The 26,159-nt window shown below is 49.2% G+C and overlaps 1 protein-coding gene across 13 annotated transcripts in view; it reads right to left on the reverse strand.

The window, feature by feature from the left end:
* The window catches only part of LOC105470213 (E3 ubiquitin-protein ligase HERC2-like), a 147,341-nt gene that overhangs the window by 80,575 nt on the left and 40,607 nt on the right, over positions 1–26,159 (reverse strand). For 9 of the 13 annotated variants that reach the window (XR_011606252.1, XR_011606255.1, XR_011606249.1 and 6 more), the window contains exons 1-3: positions 23,740–23,857; positions 23,032–23,136; positions 16,646–16,787 (exon numbers count right to left, since the gene is read on the reverse strand). The gene's annotated coding sequence lies outside the window, so the exon portion shown is untranslated. Of the gene's footprint in view, positions 1–6,526; positions 6,706–8,053; positions 8,179–8,270; positions 8,450–8,987; positions 9,420–16,645; positions 16,788–23,031; positions 23,137–23,472; positions 23,611–23,734; positions 23,858–23,883 lie in introns of those variants that run through there. The other 4 variants (XR_011606254.1, XR_011606248.1, XR_011606247.1 and 1 more) reach the window with 4 other exon arrangements.

Genomic DNA, 26,159 nt, shown 5'->3' on the forward strand with positions numbered 1-26,159 from the left:
CCTATAACCCTCCCTGGTCAAGTCAGTAGATAAACCCTGAAAATAAACACCCCTTCCTGGCCCAGCAGCCCACAGCCTAATCTTTCCTGTATCCCCAACTATCAGACATGTCACTCGCCGGCTGGTTCACCCTCACTGGGGTGGCAGCTGTACAGGAGCAGCTGGGCTCACCCGTTAAGCAAGAAGCCAATAGCTGGACAGTGACACTCAGACCCCAGCCTGGGTGAGCCTGGCTGAAAGCCCCCTTCTTTCTGGTCTGACTGTGGAGAGAGAGCGCGGAGCATCCACAACTCTACTGCCCTCCGAATCCTTCAGCTGTGCTTCCTCCTGGGAGACGGAGCTGTTCATTCATTTGGACAAAGCCTTCTTGAGGGCTGTAGGTTTGAGAGGCTGGGTGTGTGGGGGCCACCATACTAGAGAGAGGCTGGTGTGTCAGAAGGCAGCCACCTGGCCAGAGGAGGGTCAACCCCCTTGGTGTCCTCCTTCCCCTGGCTGGACACAGCGCCCTGCACTCTCCACATGTGACTGCTCCCCTCAGAGCCGCTTCCAGGGGAGGGGTTCTAACCCTGTGGGTGGGGACACTGTGTTAGTTTACAGTGGGCCATGGCTCCCTCTGACATCTCCAACTCAGAGGCAGTGGAGAGAAGATGAGAAATTCCCTGCACCTCCTCCCTCAGCACCCACCTCTGCATACATCCACATATGGAGACCCTGACGGTGGTCCCTGGGAGTGCCACCATCTGCGCCTCCATTCCATGCCTGCAGCAACCACGCCCTCTCTCCAGACCCTCACCCTCCTGGCTCAGTAGGGGCTGCACTGCCTGGGGTCCTGCCCCTATACCTAAGCCTCTGTACCCATCAGTTCTCCCAGTCTGGTTCTTATTTCCCCCAACAAGTAGGGAGCCGGTAAGGTCACCTGCTGAGCAAGCTGGGGGAGAGAGTAGGGCGGGACTGGGAGGATGAGGAGGACAAGCTTATGGTCGTGCTGGAGACTCAGTGGACCAGAGTCTATGCAGGCCCATTGGCTGTCTAGCCAGTGGTGATCCCGCTCTCACCCTCGTTTCTTCTTTAACAAAACCATGACCGCATTAAATATTGGAAACCTATAAACTTCATGGACCCTCCTCCAGACTCCCCGCCATGTATTGGTGAGTCTAAGTCAACTCTAGTCATTTCATTCCTCTGGACACTGATTGCCTGGGGCTTGGGCATGAGCTGCCTCTTCGCCTGAGCCTGAGCCACACGTGTCCTCTGCACCTACCAACTGATGCACTGGGCCAGGGACAGCTCCGTCTCGATGGAGATGAGCTGTGAGGAGCTGGTGGCTGGGCGGATCAAGTTGTTGTAGCGGGTTTTGTTCAAAGGGTCATCCATCAGCTTCTGCTCGGCATGGGCCATGCAGCAATCCCCTGGGGAAACACGCAGACATGCTAGACCCTTGAGCAGCTGTCCCCCACTGCAGCTGACAGCTACAAAGTGGGAGCCAAGAGGGCCAGGGAGCACAGGCACCTCCAGGGCCGGCTCAAGCAGTGAAGGTGCTGGGGGGTCTGGCGCTCCCTGGGAACTTCAAATGACATTCATGACAGAGCTCAGTTACCTCCTCCCATGCCTCACCTCTTCCTCCTCCTCCTCCCTCGATCAATGAACAGCATCCCACGACCCACACATCTGAGACAAAACTGGGTGTCTCTTCCAGACTCCTCCCTTGGTTCATTCAAGTGGCCACCAAGTCCTGTCTGTCCTCCCATCTCCACGGCTACAGCCATGTCCCTGCCTCCCCTGCCCTGTCCACCGTCTGTTCTCTCCACCCGCACTCTGTCCCCGCCATCCATGTGCCATACAGTGGCAGACTGGTCTTTCCACAGCACACTGGACTAGCACCCTTCCCTGCCCACAGCTCTCAGAGCTGGAGGTGGAGTTGAAACTCATGGTTTGACATTCAGAGCTCTTTCCCCCTCGGCACTGGCTTATCCAGAGCGCTCACAGTGCGGGGCAGGAGCCCCTGACTCAAATGTGGGTGTGGTGCACAACTGGGTCATAGGCTTTCCCTAAGAAGAGACAGGGCTGAGATGGGGAGCTTTTCTGGGTTCAGAGTTAGACCCACAGAGTGCAAGGTTTCTCCGAGACACCAAATGGAGGGTCCAGCTGGCAGCTGGCTCCTGGTCTGGAGCTTCAAGGAGAGGTGTCAGCTCTGAGCCACATTCAATAGCCAGCTGAAATGCAGCCTCCTGCAGGGAGTCCCTGGAGCTTCCACAGCCTCAGATCTGCCCCTCTGCATACCCCAGATCTCTTGCCAAGTGGCGTTTGGTTCTTCATGTCATCTCCCTCCCATGGCTGGGAGTAAAGGTGAGGTGCAGGGACTTGAGCTTGTGTACTCTGGTGTCTTAAGGGAGAATGTGTCAAGTAGAGTGGAGGTGGCTTGGAAAGAGGGAGACTCAGAGGAGAGTGGAGGACACTGACCAGGCGAGCCTGGGAGCAGGAAAAGAGATGAGCGTGAGCAGAGTAAACTGCTGGGGCAGGGGGCGGATGGGAGGATCAGGGAATGAGGGGGCTGGAGAGGTGGGGGTGGGGATGCTGGTGCCAGGCTACCTGGCTCGCCAGGCTCAGGAGTCGGTTACCTCCTCCCACAAGGGCCAGCTCACCTGGTCGCCCCAAAGCCCTCCCTCTGTGGGTGGGACCAGAGGGCCCAGAACATGGATTACCCAATTGAGCAGGACAGAGGTGGACGCAGGTGGTGTTGGGCTGGACTCCTGGCTGTGGGGAGCAGCCACCACCCTGCTACTGCATCCACTTTCCAACTTGCTGCCTGTCTGAACAGATGCAATATGGGGCACCTTGTGAAACGTGCTCCTGGTGCACCTGCTGCCTGCTGCCCCTCCTGCAGAGTGCCCGGGCTCTCCAGAGGGGATTCCTGTGGAGGCTTGGCCTAGATTCTGAGTCCTGCCTCTCACACCCGGGGCTTCTACCCCAGAGGCCAGCTGCTTGAGTACGCTGGAAGCCTGTCTGTAGCCCCAGGCTACAGCTGGGTCCATCCCACAGCCCTTCTTTAGTGCATCTATTTGGACTGACTGCTCATTTCATATGTGTGTCTGGCATGTCTAAGGCAGTTGTGGGGTCAGAATCTGCAGCTACTAGCCCTAGCCCTGCAACAGTAGGAGAGGCTGGACCCCATATCTCTACAGTCCCACCGGGCTGGTGTGAGCGGGCTCCTGAGTCCAGGGCTGCTCTGCAGGCTGTGGGGCTCATGCACCAGCTCTGAGCCCACCTGATGTGCTCAGGTTGCTCACCTTTGGGCCTGTCCTGCCTCTCTGGCATTCGGTTGACCCTGAGGGCCTCTCCCTCATCTTGACCACCAGCTATGGGCTCTGACTTGGAGGTTCCCAGAACCTTAGACCATTTGGCTCCCTCCCCCATTTCTCAGCTGAGGAAACTGAGACCAGAGAGGGAAAGCAACTTTCTCAAGGGCACCCAGCAAGTCAGAGACAGAACTGGGTCTAGGAGCCGCTTCTCGAAAGAGATTCTCCGTCCCCTGAGCCTTTTTTAGTGCCCCATGAACTTCCCTGTAAGGAGACTGCCCCGCCGAGGCTGGAAATGGTGCTGTCCAGGGCGGTGTGTGCCCGTGACTGTGCCTGTGTTTGTACTTGTGAGTGTGTATGGGGGTGGGGATGAGGGGAGGGAATAAATGGCAGGGATGCTGGGGCTGGAATGCACTCCGCCTCACCCCAAAAAGGGGCGCAGGAGAGCCCAGCCAAGCAGAGCACATGCTTCCATTTTCCAATCTGTGGAATGCCTATGAGGCCGGCTGAGCTCAGAAGACAAGGACAGGCCTTTCCCCACAGATGACCGGGGGGCCCAGGATGGGCAGAAGCTTCTGCTGCAGCTTTGGGCGTCACATCCCAGCCCACGTAAATTATGCAAGTTCCCAGGCTTCATTCCCGGAGATTCCGGTCCTGTGAGCCTAGGGTGGGGCCCGGAAATCTCTATGGGGTGGTGCAGGCTGCCCCAGGAACACACCTAAGAAACACTGCAACTCCCCACACACTTCCAAGTCCCCAGATACATAGGCAGGCATCTCATCTCATAGAACAGATAGGGAAACTGAGGTCCAGAGTGGGGAAAGAAATGGCACAGGGTCACCCAGCAAGTAGTAGCAGAGCCACGACACACCCACTGCCTGCGGACACCATCTCTGATGACAGCTCCACCTCCCTTCAGGAACCTTGCCTACCCGCACCCCTACCTCCTGCTGCCCCTATGGTGGGTCTCTGTCCAAAGAAGATGTAACCCTGGTCCTCTACGCTGAGTGGGGCTCAGAGGAAAAGCTTGGCCCAGAGTGTAGGAGCTAGAAGGGTCCTTGGAATTCAGGTGGGGAAATAGAGGCCCAAAGAAGGCAGTCCTGGGCCGGGCGCGGTGGCTCAAGCCTGTAATCCCAGCACTTTGGTAGGCCGAGGTAAGAGGATCACTTGAGGCCAGGAGAACAGCCTGGCCAATATTGCAACATCCCGTCTCTACTAAAAATGTAAAAATTAGCTGGGCATAGTGGTGTACACCTGTAGTCCCAGCTACTCAGGAGGCTGAGGCAGGAGAATCACTTGCACCCGGCAGCTGGAGGTTGCAGTGAACCTTGATCCCGCCACCGCATTCCAGCCTGGGTGACAGAGTGAGACTCCATCTCAAAAAATAAAAATAAAAAATAAAGTAAATAAAAAAGACATGCCCAGGCTGAGAAATAAGTTACTCATTATCTCCATGAATGAAAAGCAGAAAAGAAATGCAAAGTGGTTGGAGACTGAACAGCCTGGACCCCGCTGGGCTTTGGAAACCAAAGATGGTGGCAGGTCCTTTGGGATAAAGAGGGACCAGCTGGGAACTTGGGTGGACCCCAGTACTTCAAAGGCTGCTGGCCGGGCGCGGCGGCTCATGCCTGTAATCCCAGCACTTTGGGAGGCCGAGGAAAGTAACTCATGTCAGTGTGAAAGCAAATCAGACAGGACAGGGCAACATGGAGGGGAGGAGAGCCAAACCGGGGCCTGGTTCCAGACCCGCTCCATTGAGCTAGGCGCACAAGTGGCTCTCTGCACAACATCAAAGGCGAAGGAAGACATGCTTTCAGCTCCACTTTAACTCAGGTTCCTAATGTGACAGCAGGCTTGTCAATCCCACTTGCCCTGTGGCTTACACCAGAAAACACCAGCAGTGTGAGTGAGGACAGAAGCAGGAGACAGAGGAGCCAGGGTTTGGGAATCCCACAGCCACCCACAGGCCCTCATCACACACACAAGGATGCGCCCCCACTGGGCTCACCACACCATTCGACATCACCTTTCAGCTTCACTACCTGATAACCTGCCTGGATAACCCCACTGTAACACAAGAAACAGGGCTAGAATCTAGCATGGAAGCTACACCTGAAGGAGCAAGAGACGGTAATACAATACAGTGACATTTTTAATTTATTTCGTTCATATAAAATTTAGAGCCATAATCAAAACGTGTAATTCTGATGGGGTTTACTACTTACAAAAACTTCACGGCGCTCTATTTTCAAACGGAAATGGTGGTCTGTGGCTCCTGGGCAGCATGTAACTAAAGAGTTACTCTGAAATCCGTTTCACGGCTTATTTTTGGCAAGCAGCAATTTCTTCAACCCAGGTCTTCCAAGGGAAAGAAGGACATGAAATGTATCCAAAAGTCTCTTACAATCTTTAGAGAAACTACTGTTCAAGAACCGCATCCGCCAAGTCAACACATCAAGAATCCTTCCATCACAAACACTTAAGGTGAGAAAACAGGGTCTATCGGTGTGGGAGACGGACACATTATCCACGCTTATGAAGACGGTCTGGACTATCGGCTACTGAAAAGCTGTGAATGCATTTTTCTTTTTCTACTTTCCAAAATTTTGGTGAGGTGATAACTATGTTTGTTTCTATTCTCTTTTGTATTTTTTTAGTAGGTACATCCTTATTATAAATCGACTGTAGAACTAATGTCCCATACGGGACCTCACGTGCCAAAAGAACCAAAAAGTTCCACGCAGCGAAGATGAGGACACAGGAGACAACCTGTGTGGACAGCACAGAGCCACCTGCCTGGGACACCAGTGGAGCCACAAGTGCAATTCAACATGTTCTTAGCTGTCTTAATAAACATGGCCAGGTGCGGTGGCTCACACCTATAATCCCAACACTTTGGGAAGCCGAGGCGGGCAGATCAACTGAGGTTGGGAGTTCAAGACCACCCCAGCCAACATGGTGAAACCCCATCTCTACTAAAAGTACAAAAATTAGCCAGGTATGGTGGCACGCATCTTTAGTCCCAGCCACTCAGGAGGTTGAGGCAGGAGAATCACTTGAACCCGGGAGGCAGAGGTTGCGGTGAGTCAAGATCGCACCACTGCACTCCAGCCTGGGCAACAAGGGCGAAACTCTGCCTCAAAAAAAAAAAAAAAAAAAAAAAGTAAATAAATAAATACAATACAATACAACACAACACAACACAATACAATACAGCTCATACGATTTACCTAAGAAGCTGTTGTACGAGCTGAACCAGAGGTAAACACCGTTTGCCAGAAGACTCACAGATTCCCATATTAACAAGGTCTTAATCCAATGGCGTCCTGCTCCTATGAAATGTTGAGGCATTCGCTTCCTGGTCATCAACTTCTTTTTCCTTCTGTGTTTCTTTTTGGGCTTCAATATCCTGGAATTCATAAACGGAAACTGTTTACAAGGGATCTCATTAGCAGGTGTGAAGGCACACAGGCTGGCTGAGCCCTGACCCCAGGGCCAAGCTATCCCAGCCTGTGTGTGCCACCGCACACACCTACCCACGTAAGGCCCACACCTGCCCTGTTGGAAACCCCAACTTAGTTGTGCAGTTTCAGTGTCTTCTTTTTACAGATCCAAGGTCCAGGCGGCCTCTGCTGATGCTCTCCAGCCTCCTTCTGTGAAGTCCCTAAAATCCTTAACCCTGCTCCTGCCTCTCACAAACACCCATGGGATCTGCCCCACACACGCAGCATCCAGCTGCTTTGTGAGGACAAGAAGCTAGAATTCTCACACACACTGGTTCAAGTGTAAACGGCAAAGCCACTTTGGGAAACCATGAACAGCTACTTACCCCAGGACCTAACAAATTCCACTGCAAGTGTTTACCCTAAGGGAGAACATATGTTCACTAAAATACTTGTACACAGCACAATCGTGGCAGCTCTACACGGCCAAAACCCAGAAAGCCTGGGCACAGTGGCTCACGCTTGTAATCCCAACACTTTGGGAGGCCAAGGTTGGGTGATCCCTTGAGCTCAGGAGTTCGAGACCAGCCTGTGCAACATAGTGAAACCTTGTCTCTACAAAATAATCAAAAAACTAGCCGGGCATTGTGACCTGACTGTGGTCCCTGCAACACAGGAGGCTGAGGTGGGAGGATCGTTTGAGCCGAGGAGGACCAGGCTGCAGTGAGCCACGATCAGGTCACTGTATCCAGCCTGGGTGACAGAGCAAGACCCTGTCTCAAAAAAAAAAAAACAAAAAAACCCCAAAACAATTAAATGTCCTTCAATAGGAGAATGAAGTAACAAACAGCACTGCACCTATAAAATGGAAAACTTCCCAATAATAAAAACCAAGTCACAAGACACACAACAGTGTGAGTGAATCCGAAAATCCTTCTCCAAGGCAACGCAGGAAAGAGTGCAGCCTCTGCAGCTACATTGCTGCAACACTCAGAGCAGGAAAATGAATATCATCTGAGGGCAGGGGAGCGTCCCGGCTGTGAGTGCCAAGGGGCACAGGGATCTTTCCGGGTGACGGGAACAGTCTACGTGATGGACAAGTTACCTGTTAACTTCACTGAAACAGACAACATGCAGGATGTCACAATTAAATCATATCTCAATAATTGTTTAAGTTAGCACATAAAAGAGTTTAAAAAAATACTTGGATATGAGACAAGTTCAGTTTTACTGTTTTCAGTTATTCTTCGCGTGTGAGTGTGGTATTTCCGATCTCAGAGCACCACCAGGTCATGTGAGCCTCCAAGGCCATACCTGGATCTCTGCAGTAATGGCTGCGTATAAGGCGGACTCTAACCCTCCAGCAGCCACCAAGCTGCCCACCAGAAGATCACTCATGAATTGACAACCTCGACTTATGTTCACGTCATTGCCTGAAACTGAAATAGAAAGTGTGTGCCAATTTGAGTGAAACGCCATCCCCTCCCAGCACCCCGACCCATGCCCTCTCCTGTTCCTTCCCCAAGCCCACCTGTGCAGGGCAGGGGAGCAGAGAGTGCCCGGCCCGCTCCTCGGCGCTGGGCAGCAGCACGGACCAGCCGCACTGCGGCACGGCCTGGGGGGCCGACTGCACGGTGCTCAGCACGCCCACGCTGCTGGCCAGGGTCACCACCGTCTGCTTCAGGCTGTTCAGGAGGACGCTGCCCAGACCTAAACCACACAATTCTGGGTCAACCTGGTGACAAATGGCAGCATGCAACCGACAGGAGAAAAATCATTTTCACTTAGAACCCCTCAAAATGAGTGAATTTCAAAGTCTTATTAAACATGGAATAAAACTCACTTTGAAGTATTATTTAAATAGATAAAGTAACTTCTCAGTTTATGTATTTTTAAAAACTGGACTAGAAAACCTCTTACCCACAATAGTTGGAAGTATTTTCTAGAGGAATTTTTTAACCCCACCATGAACACGTATATGGAAAAGCTCAAGATGAGCAGAGGAGCTAAACCACCAGCAACAGCAACCCCCACCCCGCCCGCCCGCCCGACAATCCGCAGGCAACACAGAAAGAAAGGCTACGATGTAACCAAAAAAGCGGCCACAGGTGGTGGCTTATGCCTGTAACCCCAGTCTTTGGGGGGCCGAGGTGGGAAGATCACTTGAGATCAGGAGTTTAAGACGAGCCCGGCCAACATGGTGAAACCCCATGTCTATAAAAAATCAGCCGGGCATGATGGTACACACCTGTAGTCCCAGCCACTTGGGAGGCTGAGGCAGGAGAATCACTTGAACCTGGGAGGCCAAGATTACACCACTGCATTCCAGCCTGGGTGACAAAGTGAGACGCTGTCTCAATTTTTAAAAAGCTGCTAAAAATTAGATTGCGGAGCTGAGAGTACACAAGGAAACTCCTCAAGTGCAAAACCGAACTCACACGGGCACACACAGCAGGAGTCAAGAGGTTCCGGGCTCTGAAGGCAGAGCCGAGCCGCCAGGCTTCAGAACAACCTCCCACACGGGAATGCACACAAGGACCCACTGAACCCCAGCTTCCTGCAGAAGGCTGGGAGCCACTCAGGATCACCTGCCTGCCAGCCACCCACAGCCAGGGCGCGACACACTGCCGTCCCGGGCTTTGGGTAGCAAGAGACCCCACGAGAAATCAGAGACCCGGCCTTGCCCTGTCAGTAGAAGTGAAATCAGAAACATATCGCTCATCTAGGTATAGATATCACAGGTCCGGAAATGAGCGTCGAAACTCACCTACGGTCTGTGAAACCCACAGAACCCCGGAGAGGCAAATGCAAAAGCAGACGCTGGGACACCTCGACAGCCTAACACATACACAAGGCCACGCTCCACAGCACTGACCAGAACAGAAGCATCACTGCAAACCAGGAGGAGCAGCAAACACCAGGGGCGCACCCACGCAAACGCCAGGACGCCACAGGTATGGCGACACGTGAGTGCTACAGAGGACTGGAGGAGGAGAAGCACGCTCCAAACCTCTGCTCAGTTCATCACTGCAACCAAACACTACACTCAGTTCTGTAGATTCTCGAAGCAGGGCAAAAAGGGGAGGGGCTGGAAGAGGGGCATGATGGGTTGTTACACAGAAATCATTGTGTAATAAAAGGGAAGTTACTATGTCGAGAAAACTGTGGTTCTTATCATTAAGTTATATGGTTTTTTGACAAAGACAAAGAAAATATGATGATCAAAGACTTCAGCTTTAGTTTTACCAGGGAGGAAGACTTTTGTAGCTTTTATTTTGACCGCAGCCGTAACCTTCATGGTGAGGAAAGGAAGGTATTGTGTAGGGAGCCGAGCGTACTGAGTAGATCAGCTTTGTCCAACCCACAACCTGAGGGCAGCACGTGGCCCAGGACGGCTTTGAATGCGGTCCAAAGTAAACTTTCTTAAAACATTAAGAGATATGTTTTGCGATTTTTTTAAAGCTCATCAGCTATCGTTAGTGCATTTTATGTGTAGCCCAAGACAATTCTTCCAGCGTGGCCCAGGGAAACCAAGACTGGACACTCCTGGAGCAGGGTTTTCACAGCACAGAGGAGAGAGGGGCCAACACTGGTCTCTCAGCTGAGGACCGCCTCCCCCCGTCACCTGTGATCTCACCCAGTCACTTCTCCACACACAACAACAGTAAAACAGGAAGAATGCTGACACACTCATCATAGCAAAAATAACACAATCCATGCACACTCTTCCTGCGTGCCGAGGCTGACTTCCAGCACAAACATAAAATAATCAGATCAAGTTGTTTCAGCCTCGCATCCATTATAAGCGCATTACAATCTTACTTTAAAATACTTCCCCGAATAGGCTAAAACCCACGCCCTTCAAAATACATAAACCTTCTTACAAATCCCTAAGACACTTACAAAAGGAGCAAGAAGAAGGGAAATTGTGAACACCTGAAGTCGTAGAAGCTTCAGCGTTGCCACCGCCACACACTCTTTCTCCTGGGGCGGGGGCCAGTCCGAGGAGCCGTCCATCCCCTCACTCACCTGCCACAGCAGGAGATCCAGCTGCTCAAAAGTCACTGAGCAAATGTCCTCATCAAAAGGGACACGGAGGCCAATGGGCCACTCAGAACACGATGACCAGGCAAAGCTCTAAGAGGAAACGTGACAATCGAAAATGAATCTCCAAATGCAGCTGCTGGTCTGTTCCACAGGAGTCCCCAGAATGTGTGATGGAGCCGCCTTACATTATCACCTATCATCCCTCTAACCGCCCAGTCCAAAGGCATTCATGGGTGTCTAGCTCACACACTGTCAGCTTCCAATTTTCCCGCCCATTTCACTAGTCCCATCTCATTTGGCCATACCTAAAAAAGTAAAAGCAATTTTAACAATCTTTTCACTCTCAAAATGATGAATGCACATTCATGGATGGCAGTGAGGATCTCCATCCACTTGAAGTGGTATAATAGCAACTCTAACTGGACAATGAATTGTTAGACGCATAGAACACACACACTACCTTTCATCGTGAGAGAACAAGTAATCGGCAAAAATCTAGGAGAACTGTAGAACACCATCAATAAATTGGATCTAATTTATAGAACATTTCATCCAACAACAGCAAAATACATCTTTTTTTTTTTTTTTTTTTTTTGAGATGGAGTCTCGCTCTGTTGCCCAGGCTGGAGTACAGTGGCGAGATCTCGGCTCACTCCAAGCTCCGCCTCCTGGGTTCACGCCATTCTCCTGCCTCAGCCTCCCGAGTAGCCGGGAATACAGGAGCCCGCCACCACGCCTGGCTAATTTTTTTGTATTTTTAGTAGAGACCGGGTTTCACCGTGTTAGCCAGGATGGTCTCGATCTCCTGACCTCATGATCTGCCTGCCTTGGCCTCCCAAAGTGCTGGGATTACAGGTGTGAGCCACCGCGCCTGAACCATACATACACTTTTTAAGCACATACAGAATGTTCGCTAAGAGAGAACATATCCTGAGACATCAATCTGAACACATTTAAAAGAAATGAAATCATATACTGTTGGTTTTCCCTAAGAAATCATTAACAGAACAATCTGCAAACATTTCAAAATTTAAAAACATACTTAATAATCCATGGGTCAGGTTGGGCGCAGTGGCTCACGCCTGTAATCCCAACACTGTGGGAGGCCAAGGCGGGGGGATCACCTGAGGCCAGGAGTCCAAGACCAGCCTGGCCAACATGGAGAAACCCCATCTCTAGTGAAAATACAAAGAAATTAGCTGGGCATGGTGGCGGGCACCTGTAGTCCCAGCTAACCAGGAGGCTGAGGCAGGAGAATCACTTGAACCCGGGAGACAGAGGTTGCCGTGAGACGAGATCATGTCATTACACTCCAGCCTGGGCAACAACAGCGAAACTCCATCTTGAAAAAAAAAAATATTAATAATAATCCATGGCCGAGACGGGCGGATCACGAGGTCAGGAGATGGAGACCATCCTGGCTAACACGGTGAAACCCCGTCTCTACTAAAAAATACAAAAAACTAGCCGGGCGAGGTGGCGGGCGTCTGTGTTCCCAGCTACTCGGGAGGCTGAGGCAGGAGAATGGCGGGAACCCGGAAGGCAGAGCTTGCAGTGAGCTGAGATCTGGCCACTGCACTCCAGCCCAGGCGACAGAGCCAGACTCCTTCTCAAAAAAAAAAAAAAAAATAATAATAATAATAATAATCCATGGGTCAAAGAACAATTCCCAAGAGAAATTACAAAATATTTTGAACATAAATGAAAACACACCAAAATTTGTGGGTTTAATTAAAGCACTGCTTAGAGGAAAATTTATAGTCTCAAATGATTATATATTACAAAAAAGATAGATGTAAATCAGCAATCTACGTTTCCACCTTAAGAAACTAGAAAAAGAGCAAAGTGAACGCAAAACAAGCCAAAGGGACAAATGACAAGATAAAAGCAGAAATCAATGAGATTGAAAGCAAAAAACCAAGGGAACAATTAATGAAACTAAAAGATTGTTCTTTGAAAATATCAACAAAATTGAAAAACTCTAGCAAAATTGACAAAGAAAAAAGCAGAAAAGATACAACTTATCAGCATCAGGAATGAATGAAGGGACATCACTGCAGGCCCCACAGACGTCAGACAGGTTAGCAAGAGAATACCACGCAAAACTCGACACGTACAAATCAGACCATGTAGATAAGTAAAGCCATGTCTGAGCGCCACAAACCAGGAAAATCCTCCTAGAAACAAACAGGTAATCTGAATAGTTCTAGATCTGTTAAAGAAATGGAATTTGTAAAATCTTTTTTTTCTTCCCTTGAGCTGGAGTTTCGCTCTTGTTGCCCAAGCTGGAGTGCAATGGTGCGATCCCGGCTCACTGCAATCTCCGCCTCCCGGGTTCAAGCAATTCTCCTAGCTTAGCCTCCTGAGTAGCTGGGATTACAGGTGCACGCCACCAAGCTCGACTCATTTTTTCTATTTTTAGTAGAAATGGGGTTTCAACATGTTAGCCAGGCTGGTCTCAAACTCCTGACCTCAGATGATCCACCTGTCTCGGCCTCCCAATGTGCTGGGATTACCGGCATGAGCCATCGCGCCTGGCGTTAAATCTTATAGAAAGAAATCTCCAGGCTCAGATTGATTCAAAAACATGTAAAGAAGAAATAACACTAATTCTACACAATCCCTTATACAAAACGAAAACAGAGGGAATGCACGCCAATACTTTGTATAATGTCAGGTTTCCCCTGACAGAAAGTCAGACAAGACAGTATTATGCAAAGAAAGACAACCACAAACCAACATCCCTGATGAGCATCAACAGAAAAATCCTCAACAACGTGTTAGCAAGTCAAAGGTAGCAAGATAGAAACAGAACAGGACCGGGCGTGGTGGTTCACGCCTCTAATCCCAACACTTTGGGATGCCAAGGAGGGTGGGTCACTTGAGGTCTGGAGCTGGAGACCAGGCTGGCCAACATGATGAAACCCCATCTCTACCAAAAAAAAAAAAAAAAAAAACAAAAATTAGCCAGGTGTGGTGGTGCACACCTGGAATCCAAGCTACTCAGGAGGCTGAGGCAGGAGAATTGCTTGAACCCAGGAGGCAGAGGTTGCAGAGAGCTGAGATAAAACCAATGCACTCCAGCCTGGGTGACAGAGCGAGACTCTGTCTCAAAAAAAAAAAAAGAAAGAAAAGAAATAGGGTGGTAAATTGTGGCCAAGTGATGCCTTTCCCAGTAATACGAGGCTTGGTCAGTATTTAAAAATCAGGCTGGTGCAGTGTCTCACACCTGTAATCCCAGCACTTTGGGAGGCCAAGGCAGGTAGATCACTTGAGCTCAGGAGTTCAAGACCAGCCTGGGTAAGATAGTGAAACGTTATGTCTGAAAAAGAAAAAAAAAAGTTTAAGGAAAAAAAAGTAAAAATCATCAATGTAATATACCATACTAACACATTAAAGAAGGAAAACTGCAGGACCATTTCATTTGAGAAGATTAAAAGCATTTAACAAATTTTTACATCCATTAAGGATTTTTTAAAGCTTCTAAAAGGGGGAATGAAAGAAACTGCCTTAATCTGGGAATAAGGCATCTACATAAACACCCGCAGCCAACATCACAGCCGATGGTGAAAGACTGAACTGCCCTCCCCCACAGTCCGGAGCAAGGCGGGGCGCCCACTGTCCCCTCTCCTACTCAGCTTCACACCGCAAGTCCTGGCCAGGGCAACCAGGCCGGGAAAAGACATCAAAGGCAGGCAGATTGGAAAGGAAGAAATGGAACTGCCCCTCTATACAGACAGTATAATTGTCCATGAAGAAAACCCAAGGAAACGACAATGAAGCTCATAATAAATGAGTTTAGCACAACTGTGGGACGTAAGAACAGCAAACAAAACTCAGTGGTATTTTCTTTTTTTTTTTTTTTTTTTTTTTTTTTTGAGACGGAGTCTCACTCTGTCAGCCAGGCTGGAGTGCAGTGGCCGGATCTCAGCTCACTGCAAGCTCCGCCTCCCGGGTTTACGCCATTCTCCTGCCTCAGCCTCCCTAGTAGCTGGGACTACAGGCACCGCCACCTCGCCCGGCTAGTTTTTTGTAGTTTTAGTAGAGACGGGGTTTCACTGTGTTCGCCAGGATGGTCTCGATCTCCTGACCTCGTGATCCACCCGTCTCGGCCTCCCAAAGTGCTGGGATTACAGGCGTGAGCCACCGCGCCCGGCCACTTATTCCTATTCTATACATGACAGGCCCAAGGTGAGACGAAGTGATTTGTGTAGAGTCAGAGGTAAAGCCAAAATTGATACCATGACAGACTGAGAAACTTCTCTGCCAGCAGCTCTAGAAATGGTAAAGGGGCATCTCCAAACTGAAGGAAAATGATACCAGAAGGCAGCTAGGATAGAAACAAAACCTTATGGGCCCCAAATGGTAAACATGTAGGTTAACAGAAAATACTTTTGGCCAGTCGCGGTGGCTTTTTGGGAGGCCGAGGTGGGTGGACCACCTGAGGTCAGGAGTCCGAGACCAGCCCGACCAACGTGATGAAACCCTGTCTCTATGCAAAAATAGGATATTGGACAGGCTTGGTGGTGCATGCCTGTAATCCCAGCTGAGCCAGGAGAATCACTTGAACCCAGGAGGTGGAAGTTGCAGTGAGCCAAGATCATGCCATTGCACTCCAGCCTGGAGCCTGAGCAACAAGAGCAAAACTTCATCTCCAAAAAAAAAGAGGCCAGGCACGGTGGTTCACGCCTATAATCCCACCACTTTGGGAGGTGGAGGCAGCTGGATCACCAAAGGTCAGGAGTTCAAGGCCAGCCTGACCAACATGGGGAAACCCTGTCTCTACTAAAAATACAAAAACATTAGCTGGGCGTGGTGGTGCGTGCCTGTAATCCCAGCTATGAGGGAGGCTGAGGCAGGAGAATCGCTTGAACCCAGGAGGCGGAGGTTACAGTGAGCTGAGATCGTGCCATTGCACTCTAGCCTGGGCAACAAGAGCAAAAGTCTGTCTCAAAAAAACCAGACTTTTTTTTCTCTTTTCGAATTTGAGGAGAAAAAATGTAATTGCCTATTTAAAGCAAAAACAAAAACAGCATATTGTGGGGTTTATACCATGTTTCACTTGGACATATGATACAGCAACACAACCAACCAAGAACAGGTCAGAAGCAGGAAGCTGTGGTCAGAGCGCTGCTCCGCGGCTCAGGCAGTGTAATACCATTTGAAAGTGGACAGTGGGCCGGGCACTGTGGCTCACGTCTGTGGTCCTGGCACTTTGGGTGGTCGAGCTGGGCAGATTGCGAGGTCAGGAGATCGAGACCATCCTGGCTGGCACGGTGAAACCCCATCTCTACTAAAAATACAAAAATATTGGCAGGGCGTGGTGGCGGGCGCCTGTAGTCCCAGCTACTCGGGAGGCTGAGGCAGGAGAATGGCGTGAACCTGGGAAGCGGAGCTTGCAGTGAGCTGAGAGTGCGTCACTGCACTCCAGCCTGGGTGACAGAGCGAGACTCCATCTCAAAAAAAAAAAAAAAAAAAAGAAAGAAAGTGGACAGTCACAAGTTACAGATGTATACTGGGCCAGGTGTGGTGGCTCACAAGGTCAAGAGACTCAGACCATCCTGGCTACCACAGTGAAACTCCGTCTCTACTAAAAATACAAAAAATTAGCCGGGTGTGGTGGCAGGTGCCTGTAGTCCCAGCTACTCGGGAGGCTGAGGCAGGAGAATTGCATGAACCCGAGAGGCAGAGCTTGCAGTGAGCCGAGATTGCGCCACTGCACTCCAGCCTGGACGACAGAGTTAGACTCTGCCTCAAAAAAAACAAAACAAAAAAATTGTTACCAAAAATACTAATAATCCATCCAAGTTATTTAGATAAGGAGCGTCAGATTAAGCTTTCCTAAGTGTCAAAACGCACCAGATTCTCTGGTTGCTTGCCCCATAACCAGCTGTGCAGAATTGACTTGCGCTGTATACAGGTGCAGGAATTTCTTCTTCATCACTTTTCTCTTTGTCATCCAGATCTTCTTTCTTTGTTCCACTTTGTTCCACACGATCATCTGCAAAAATAAAAAATGTTTAATCTGTAACCGCTTTTCACAATGTCATACCATTAGTCAGTCTCTGCAAATGTCCCTCCCCGAAAAGTTACAACACACATCATTAACTGAATGTTTGACAACTTAAAAATAAAATACATCAATCATATCTGTTACAGATCCAGTACAATTTTCATAAAGAAACCATATATGGGCCAGGAGCAGTGGCTCGCGCCTGTAATCCCAGCACTTTGGGCAGCTGAGGCAGGCGGATCATGAGGTCAGGAGATCAAGACCATACTGGCTAACACGGTGAAACCCCGTCTCTACTAAAAATACAAAAAATTAGCCGGGCGTGGTGGAGGGAGCCTGCAGTCCCAGGCACTCAGGAGGCTGAGGCAGCACACTGGTGTGAACCCGGGAGGCGGAGCTTGCAATGAGCTGAGATTGTGCCACCGCACTCCAGCCTGGGTGACAGAGCGAGACTCTGTCTCAAAAAAAAAAAGAAACCAATATATCAAATTACTTAAAGCATGTCTTCCAAAATGATATTTCATTAACTTCCTAGTAGATTTCACAACTGAGAAAATTAGTCTTTGATATTCACCTACTTCAATTTCACATCAATTGCTTTATCCACTGTGTCCCAATGCTTGTGTATCCATGGGGAAAGGGAGGGTGTAGAATAGGAGCATAAATCAAAAATCTTTTAACTCCTTACGAGGCCCTACTCCACTGCCAACTGAGAAGCACTGCTATGCAGGGGCGCTATCAGTGAGAGCATAACTCAAGAGCACTGGGACACAAAGGAAAAGCTGAGAACAAAGACTTTAGGCCAGTGACAATGTGAAGTTTCCATCAAAACAACTGTCATGAAACTCCTTACATAGTCAGCCAAGAGGAGAGAGAAGTAACCTTAATCTTGACATGTAAACACGTTCCATCACACAAGGCTGTTACTAACCGTCTAAACAACATAATTACAAAAATGTATCCAAATCGGTGGAAGACATGATATCCCATCCAGATTACAAATAATGAGTATCTAAAAATCTCTAAGGAAACAGTTCCTCTGTTTACAACACTTCTGACACCAAATGGATGGACTTTTGCACCAGGCAATTCTCCAGTTCTCTGGGACACCCAGCTATGTGTCCCACAGTGCAATTCAATTCTGAAACTAACTACCTAGAATTAGCATAGACCCCACAGGTTAATAACAGGAGAGAAAAGGTACAATGCTGAAAAAAATATCCAAAGAACTAATGGCTGAAAACTTCCTAAGTTCAGCAAACGACATAAACCTAGGCAGATGGAAGAATCTGTGCAAAGCCCACACACCATAAATCCAAAGGAAGCCATGACTATGCACATCGTAATCAGCTGCTAAACACTAAGGACAAAAACCTTTTGAAAAGTGCCACAGAAAGTAGATATAGAAGAAGGTATTGTGTGGCCTGAAATTAAGACTAAATATTATGTGCTGCCTTGACGTCGGTAAAATCAAGAAGGCCTCAAATAGCCTAACCACAAGGTCTCCTCCGAGCTCTGCTCCCACGGATAAGGTCCCAAACCAAACAACCCTCCTTATCACAGACAGCCGACCCCAACCTGCTCATCCCTGCCGGCCCAGAGGCATTCAAACAAGCCAATCACATCTGTCCATGGAAGCAAGGTCATCTCACCCTCTTCTTACTATAAAATGTGCCTCCCACAGCCCCTGGTGGCTCACTCTGTTCCCAAGTGCAGCCCCCGTGTGGCATGCGGCGTCCCCCACCTCCAGGGCTGTGAGCACGCGTGACTAATAAACTGCTATTTCATCTGTCCAGTGTCGGCGTCCTATGTTCAGCCATCCCATAACCCTAGGGCAGGAATCTTCTGGGGTTATAAACAGAACTTTAATCAACCTCTCCTTGGTTATTTTACTGGTTCCATGATACAGCTTTTTCGTGCAAAAGATCTGAACAGAAACTTCACAGAGGATACAAGAGTGGCAAAGAAGAACATGATACTCAGCATCGTTAGCCATTACGGAAATGCAAATTTAAACCACAATGAGATCCCACTAGACTTGTTAGAATGGCTCAACTAAAAATCACTGATAACACCAAGAGCTAACTAAGACAGAGCAACAGAAACATGACAGATTGCCAGTGGGAATGCAAACTAAATCAGCCACTTTGGAAAACAGTTCAGCACATGACCCAACTTTCCCACTACTAGGTTTTTATCCTAGGGAAATGGAAACTACATTCACACGACAACTGTACAGAAACGCTCATAGCAGGAATACAATCGCGATAGAAAAATGGCGACAACCACAAGGTCCTACAATAGCAGAATGGATACACACAACGTGGTACATCCAAATGATGTTGGCCAGGCTGGTCTCGAACTTCTGACCTCAGGTGATCTTCCTGCCTCGGCCTCCAAAAGTGCTGGGATTATAGGTGTGAGCTACCACGCCCGGCCACCGTATTTTATGTTTTAACGATTCAAAAATAATCAAAAGAAAAACAGTATTTTGTGACTTGCAAACATTCTGTGAACTTCATCTTTTGGTGTCCATAAATAAACTTTACAGAATGAACTTCCCCTGCCCACAGACATAGTATTATCTGTGGCTGCTTTGGCACTACAGCTGCAAGTGCCCATGGCTATGACAGAGACCATATGGTCCATTGAGGGCTTAAAATATTTACTATTTGGCCCTTTAGAGAAAGCATGTCACCCCTATCCTACATCTGGCTATAAACTTTACAAATAAAAAAATGCAAAATTCTTTAAACTCAGTACACTGGAACACTGGTCATCTCCCTTCTTCAAGATGAAAAGCTTCGACAGTCACCAGGAAGCAGACAAGAACCCTAAATACACCTCAAGTGTTATTCTCAGGAGCATAAATTAGAACACTTTACAACAGCAAAAGCAGGATGAAGTCATTGAAGGCCATGAAAACAATAATTAGCACCAGCAGCTCAAAGACCACACTATATCAGCTTCAATATTTGTCTACTCTTCCTTTCACTACTGTAGGGTTCAAAGTATATATAGAGAAAATTGAACACACACTGCCCGAAAACATTGCTTATAGAATGCTGGAGAGAAGGGAAGGAAGACCTCCCACTGGCCAGGTGTGGTGGCTCACGCCTGTAATCCCAGCACTTTGAGAGGCCAATGCGGGAGGATCACTTGAACCTAGGAGTTCTAGACTAGCCTGGCCAACACGGCAAAACCCCATCTCTACTAAAAATACAAAATTAGACTTGGCGCAGTACCTCACATCTGTAATCCTAGCACTCTGGGAGGCCGAGGTGAGAGGATCACTTGAGGTCAGGAGTTCGAGACCAGCCTGGCCAACATGGTGATACCGCATCTCTACTAAAAATGTGGCTCACGCCTGTAATCCCAGCACTTTCGGAGGCCGACGTGAGTGGATCATGAGGTCAGGAGTTCAAGACCAGCCTGACCAACATGGTGAAACCCTGTCTCTACAACAAAGTCAAAAATTAGCCGGGATTGCTGGCGTGTGCCTGTAATCTCAGCTACTCAGGAGGCTGAGGCAGAGAATAGCTTGAACCAGGGAGGTGGAGGTTAGTGGTGGCGGGTACCTGTCATGCCAGCTACTCAGGAGGCTGAGGCAGGAGAATTGCTTGAACCCGGGAGGCAGAAGTTGCACTGAGCCGAGATCACACCACTGCACTTCAGCCTGGGCGACGGAGCGAGACTCCATCTCAAAAAAAAAAAAAAAAAAAAAAATTAGCCAGGTGTGGTGGCGGACACCTGTAATCCCAGCTACTTGGGAGGTTGAGGCAGAATCCCTTGAACTCAGGAGGCAGAGGTTGCAGTGAGCCAAGACAGCACCACTGCACTCCAGCCTGGGCAACAGAGCAAGACCCTGTCTCAGAAAATAAAATAAAATATTCATAGTCTGAAAAATGGAATTTGAGGCCAGGCACGGTGGTTCACACCTGTCATCCCAGCACTTTGGGAGGCCAAGGTGGGTGGATCACCAGGTCAGGAGTTCAAGACCAGCCTGGCCAACATAGTGAAACCCCATCTCTACTAAAAATACAAAAATTAGCCGGGCATGGTGGCAGGCGCCTATAGTCCCAGCTACTTGGGAGGCTGAGGCAGGAGAATCATTTGTACTCGGGAGGCAGAGGTTGCAGTGAGCTGAGACGGCACAACTGCATTCCAGCCTGGGCAAGACAGTGAGATTCTGTCTCAAACAAAAAAGAATGGAATTTGATATGTATAAATCTATAAATAATTTCTAATAATAAAAAACACACAACATTCCACACTAAAAATAAAAACATTTACTGAATGCCAAAAATAAACTCCCTACAAACCCTAATCATTTGGGATCCATGTAAAGAATAATTATACTCTGCTTTCTAACCATGATTTTTACAAGAACAAAGGACAAAAAAAAAAAAAATCATCAAACATGGGCCGGGCGTGGAAGCTCACGTCTGTAATCCCAGCACTTTGGGAGGCCGAGGTGGGCGGATCATGAGGTCGGGAGTTCAAGACCAGCCTGGCCAATATGGTGAAAGTCGGTCTCTACTAAAAATACAAAAATTAGGGCCAGACGCGGTGGCTCACACCTGTCATCCCAGCACTTTGGGAGGCCAAGACAGGTGGATCACAAGGTCAGGAGGTCGAGACCATCTTGGCTAACACAGTGAAACCCTGTCTCCACTAAAAATACAAAAAATTAGCCGTGTGTGGTGGCAGGCGCCTGTAGTCCCAGCTACTTGGGGGGCTGAGGCAGGAGAATGGCTTGAACCCGGGAGGCGGAGCTTGCAGTGAGCTGAGATGGTGACACTGCACTCCAGCCTGGGCGACAGAGCGAGACTCCACCTCAAAAAAAAAGAAAAAAAATTAGCTGGGCGAGGTGGAGGACACCTGGAATCCCAGCTACTCCGGAGGCTGAGGCAGAGAACTGCTTGAACCCAAGAGGCAGAGGATGCAGTGAGCCACGATCAAGCCACTGCACTTCAGCCTGAGCGACAGAGCAAGACGCCCTCTCGAGAGGAAAAAACTACAACAAAAAAATTCATCAAATGTAATGAATAAAACATATACTTCGGATTTTTCCATGTACTTTTCTTTCAGTATCTTTTGCAACTATTCTTTCACAGAAAACACTTCGGGAAATGTTTTAATTTATTTACAAATCAGTATTTGAGAACTAGGAGGAAGAGGTGAAAAGTTTTAAAAATATAATGAATTACTGACACGTGCAAAAAAAAAAAGAAAAAAAAAAGGTTTCTGATTCCTGTCAGGGAAGGCACTGTCACATGGACACTGTCAGCCTCAGCATCCGGAGGTCCAGAAAGGGGAAATTTCAAGTCAGATAGAATTCTATATATACACCATTGATTTGGAACCTTCAGCCCTCAAGATCCTAACATCATGACCTCGGTTTCAACACAATTGTCCTTAGTCCTTGTATTGGTTACAAATACAAAACAAACAGCTCAACTGAACTCACTCTTGTCTCTCCAGAAACATCAACACAAGACCTCATAAAATGAGTGAGTTTCTCTCGGCCATAATTACTGCAACTGACTTCTCCAATTTTCCCCTCCACAGTTAACTAAACAGCTCAAATACTATCAGTAACAAATAACAGTCATCATGATATGGTTAGGAGTGTGGCAGATTTCTTAGCCAGTAATAATAAATAGGAAAAAAATTTTGCCTATTAATAGATCTCAAGGGTAGTGCACTTGCAAGAAACTAATTAAAAGGCAGCCGTGCACAATCTACAAAAACAGCCATAAAGACTGCTACCTTTTTTTTTTTTAAGACGGAGTCTCGCTCTGTCGCCCAGGCTGGAGCGCAGTGGTGAGATCTCGGCTCACTGCAAGCTCCACCGCCTCCCGTGTTCACGCCATTGTCCTGCCTCCGCCTCGCCAGTAGCTGGGACTACAGGCGCCTGCCACCACGTCCGGCTAATTTTTTTGTATTTTTAGTAGAGACGGGGTTTCACCGTGTTAGCCAGAATGGTCTCGATCTCCTCACCTCGTGATCCACCCGCCTCGGCCTCCCAAAGTGCTGGGATTACAGGCGTGAGCCCCCGCGCCCGGCCAAGACTGCTACATTTTAAGTTATAGGAGGAAATAAACCTGCTCCTCTAACATAGGAAGATACAACTAACTTCCCCTTACATGCCCTAAAAAAAACAGCCTTACATGAGAAATTTAAACATGGAAGCAGAAACACGCCAAGAAAAAGACATGGCAAACCCCACCTGTGCATCTGTTTTCAACGGAACATTTGGAGTCAAGGCGAGCCTGGGCAGCCAAACAAAGATTCACAGGGCAGCTTTTCTCCAGCGTCCTCCCGGTTCTCAGGCCTGCAAGTAAACACACATGTTTAAGACCTAACGCTTTTTAATAATTTACAAAGACACTCCTGAAATGTTTAATGCAGAAAAAAGAGAGAGCAAGAGAGAACAGCAAGAGGGGAGAGAAGAGCTGGGGGACGGCAGTGAGGGGAGAGAGGGAAACAGGGAAGAGATGGAGGGGAAAGGGAGGTGGGGAAGGGAAAGCCTCCTTCCAAGGTAAGCAGGGTGGGCCGGGTTTCTGCACCACGCTGGCGAAACCTTGAGAACGGACGGTCACAGGAGGCCAAGTCACAATGTCATCTGCCCTCAAATGCAAAAGGTACACACACACGACAGGAAACCCACCGTTTCAACGGACACATGAAAGCAGCATTTACCCCACAGCACGGCGCGTGCGTGAAACAAATTACTCAAAACGATCGCCTGCAGAAAAACCCACAGCCACCACCACTTAAGAGATGGAGAGGCCCGAGACTGCCCCGCGGGCTATCCGCGCAGGCCCCGGTGCGGCCGCCGCGCCCACCCCTGCCTCCCAGGCTCGGCCGCCCGCCAGCCCCGCGCCCGCACCGCCTCCGCCTCCCGCCGCCCCGGTGCCCCAGACCAGGACCGCACAAGCAGAGCCGGGCCGCGTGGCCCCGCGGGCGTCCGGACACAGCCTCCCAGCAGCCGCCGGCTCAGCCCGGATCCCCGCGCCTCTAACTGCCCTAGCGGCGGGCGCACGCGACACTCCCGCGCCCCCCCCCGCCCCCCGCGTACGTCCAATCGCAACGAGGCTGCTCCGCGGGCGCAGCCAATGGTGAAGACGAGCGCTTCGCAGTCCTCCGGGCTCTCCCGCTTCCCGCAATCCCGCTCATCTTCCTACTTGGAGCTCACCGTCTGAGGCCAGGGTCAAGCGCGGGCGCCGGAAGGCGGGATTTCCGTCGCACTCACCCACGCCCCCACTCCCACGGGAGACTGCCCGGCCCGGAGCGCTCTTAATCACGCGGCGGGTGGTCGCGCTCACAGCAACTGGAGCCATCCAGGGCGCGGGTCGAGTGGCCAGAGCAGCTGCCCTGGGGATGAGAACGGATCTTTGTGTGGTCGGCTGGGGAGTGAAGTTTCCTCCTGTGTGTTCAACTGAATGCAGCAAAAGTCTTGGGCAGATTACGTGGAGCAGCTGTGGAACACTGTGCAGGGAATCCAAGAAGAAACAGACCTCCAGCGACCACAAAACACAATGGAAGAAATATGCAACAATATAGGCTGGGCATGGTGTCTCACGTCTGTAATTTTCAGGGCTTTGGGAGGCAGAAGTGGGAGGATCCCTCAAAGGCAGGAGTTGGAGGATCCCATGTTGCCAGACTGGGCAACATAGCAAGACCCCATCTCCAAAAAAAAAATTAACAATTAGCCAGGTGTGGTAGTGCACACCTGTGATCCCAGCTGCTCGGGAGGCTGAGGCAGGAGAATCGCCTCAGCCTGGGAGGTCAATGCTACAGTGAGCTGAGATCATGCCACTGCACTCCAGCCTGGGCGACAGAGTGACATCCTGCCTCTAAGAAGGAAAAAGGGCATGGTGGTCCCGCCTGTAATCCCAGCACTTTGGGAGGCCGAGGCAGGTGGATTATTTGAGGTCAGGAGTTCAAGATCAGCCTGGCCAACATGGTGAGACCTCCTTTCTACTAAAAATACAAAAATTAGCCAGGTGTGGTGGTGCGTGCCTGTAATCCCGGCTACTTGGGAGGCTGAGGCAGGAGGATTGCTTGAACCTGGGAGGCGGAGATTGCAGTGAGCCGAGATTGCACCACTGCACTCCAGCCTAGGGGACAGAGGCTGCACCACTGCAGCCTTGACTTACCGGGTTCACGTGGTTCTCAACCTCAGCCTTGCCAGTAGCTAGGACTGCAGGCACAAGCAACCACGCCTAGCTAATTTTTGTATTTTTTGTAGAGACCGGGGTTTGCCATGTTGCCCAGGCTGGTGTCGAACTCCTAGGCTAAAGTGATCCGTCGCCTCTGTCTCCCAAAATGCTGGGATTACAAGTGTGAGCCACTGCACTCGGCTAATAGTAATGAACTTTGAACAGAAGGAAAAGATGTTATTATTTACTTAGTTATGGTTTATCTGTATTTTCTAATTTTTCTAAACATGTAAAGATGAAATTCTATTAAAACTCAATAAGACCTCAGAACAAAAAAAGTAGAGTATAAATATTTATTTTAGTTGTACAAACTTGGTTTCTGGAAAAAGAATGGAATAGATTTTCTGAGAAAAAAAAATTCACTTTGGCCGGGTGCGGTGGCTTATGCCTGTAATCTCAGCACTTTGGGAGGCTGAGGTGGTGGATCACCTGAGTTCAGGAGTTCAAGACCAGCCTGAGCAACATGAAGAAACCCCCGTCTCTATTAAAAATACGAAAATTAGCCAGGCATGGTTTCAGGCGCCTGTAATCCCAACTACTCAGGAGGCTGAGGCTGTGGAATCGCTTGAACCCAGGAGGCAGAGGTTGCAGTGAGCTGAGATCGCACCATTGCACTCCAGCCTGGGTGACGAGCAAAACTCTGTCACACAAAAAAAGAAAAGCCGACTGGCTGAAAGGATTAAAAAAGAAAATATGATCCATCAATGTGCTATCTACAAGATAAACATTTTAAATTAAAATGAACAGATTGAAAGTAAAAGGATACAAAGATACAACCTTTAAATAGTAAGCAAAAAACCGCCGAAGTGGCTGTACTAATATCAAGTGAAATACACTTTAATTTAAAGCAGGGCTGGGCATGGTGGCTCACGCCTGTAATCCCAGCACTTCGGGAGGTGGAGGCAGAGAGATTACTTGAGCCCTGAAGTCAAGATCAGCCTGGGCAACATGGCATAATCCCATTTCTACAAAAAATACAAAAATTAGGCGGGCATGGTGGTGCCTACCCGTGGTCCCAGCTGTTTGGAAGGCTGAGTGGGGAGGATCATGTGCGCTGGGGAGGTCGAGGCTGCAGTGAGCTAACATCAGGCTCCTGCACTCCAACCTGGGCAACACAGTGAGACCCTGTCTC

The sequence above is a fragment of the Macaca nemestrina genome, chromosome 7, assembly GCF_043159975.1.
Source record: "Macaca nemestrina isolate mMacNem1 chromosome 7, mMacNem.hap1, whole genome shotgun sequence".
Lineage (NCBI taxonomy): Eukaryota > Metazoa > Chordata > Mammalia > Primates > Cercopithecidae > Macaca > Macaca nemestrina.